Source organism: Hyaena hyaena, unplaced genomic scaffold (assembly GCF_003009895.1).
Source record: "Hyaena hyaena isolate Hyena2069 unplaced genomic scaffold, ASM300989v1 scaffold_893, whole genome shotgun sequence".
Taxonomy (NCBI): Eukaryota; Metazoa; Chordata; class Mammalia; order Carnivora; family Hyaenidae; genus Hyaena; species Hyaena hyaena.
The window spans coordinates 413,441-415,258 of record NW_024081517.1 but is presented as its reverse complement, the minus strand read 5'-3'; positions in this window follow the sequence as shown (position 1 = coordinate 415,258).

Sequence of the window (1,818 nt, the reverse complement as noted above, 5' to 3'; positions counted from 1 at the left end):
ACCTTTATTTAAACAATGGTTTCAATTTGTGGCCCTTTTGTGATCTGTCGTCACTCATGGTCATCCTGACATTTTCCCAAAGGCCAACCCTCTTATTTGCTGACTTTTATACCTGAGGACTATTTGTCTTCTCCTGTCATTTTCAAGCTACTGATGTCAATGTTAACATTGCTGCAAATAGACATTGCCTCAAAAAAGTGCACAAATCATTTCTGGTTAAAAGGAAACTAGGTCTCACTAAAACTGCCTCTGCATCCCTTGTTTATGAGAATTGCTGACAAGATTATGTTTCATTTGTACCCCTGGGAAAATAACTCTTCTATATCTTAAATGTCCTTTGAAGTCAGTAGTAAACATAAATAGAGTGTCAAAAGGAAATTTACATTCTAATCTCTTTTAATGTACTTAATAGTATACTCTTTTGCAGCTATAGTAAAGAGATTACATAGCAAGGTGAATGGTATACAAATACATTCTGAAAACTGAGTGAGAAATAGATTAAACATTGGTTTGGTCATAGTGTGTGTTTGTGTATTTGATTGTACAATATATATATTTAAAACTTTTTAATTGTGCTATAAATGTTACTGTATATACATTTGCATTTATATTTAAATTTTAAAAATTGGGTTTTCTTTTGATTTATGTCTCTTGATAAATATATTAGTCAGATGACTTCTATTTAGTTTACTAATAGTATTTCTACCTCTGAATATGATTCTTCCTTTTTTTCCTTTAAGAGGAATGCTTTGGCAGTTCAACTTCCTATTGTTCCTTCTTTCATTCCTTATCTTAATATATTAAAAATGAGTTTATCACAGGAAGGATATTTCTGAAACACTATTCCTAGGATTGATGAGTACTTGTGTACATTCAGAAAAAGCAATCAATAGAGAAGGAGAACTTTAAAATGGAGTTAAGGAAGGACAATTTATAAAGAAAGACTCATGTCAAGTTGGGAGAAGACTCAAGCTCAGCCTTTAAGGACACTTGATATTAGCCAACAGATATGAAATAACAGGGCAAAGAAGAACAGAAATTTTGCCAAAGAAGAGAAGATTGTCAAGGAAGTTAACATCATTTTTCTCTAATTTCTCACTAAATTAAAAATTAAATCTGCATTTTTGGTAATCTGTGGAGTTAAAGTTGTGGACTTGAGTTTATTAATTTTCATGAAACTGTGTAGTGATATTTATAAGTGAATAAAATTATAATTAAATAAGTGTCAACTTAACAACTTATTGGAAAAACTGTAAAATTTTATTAGAGAAAGGCAAAGGAGAATTTATGTTATGCAAAAGATCACTCAAGTCTCCAAGGGGGAATGAAGAAATGACACTGATCATTATCCAGACTAAGGACTAATGAAGGAGGTAGGAGACTGCAATGAGAAATTGAAACAATCATTAATTTTAGTAATTAATATATTATAAATATCACTTTTTAAATTAATTTCCTTATCTATTATTAAAAGTTTATTTATTTATTTGGAGAGAGAAAGAGCATGAATGAAGGAGGGGCAGACAGGGAGAGAGAGAATCCCAAGCATACTCCATGTTCAGCCTATAGCCGAACTCACGACCTTAGATCATGACCTGACCTGATCCCAAGAGTCAGACGCTTAACCACCTGAGTCACCCAGGCGCCCTTTAATAATTTAAATAACCAAGATATTTCCAAGGTACGTTTTATTAAATTTATCTGCCAAATCCTTCCTCTAGAATCAAATTATGGAATATAACCATGTATATTGTACTCATGATCAAGTAATTAAATAAATGATTCTCTTTTAGTTATTTTTTTAAATTTTCATATCCA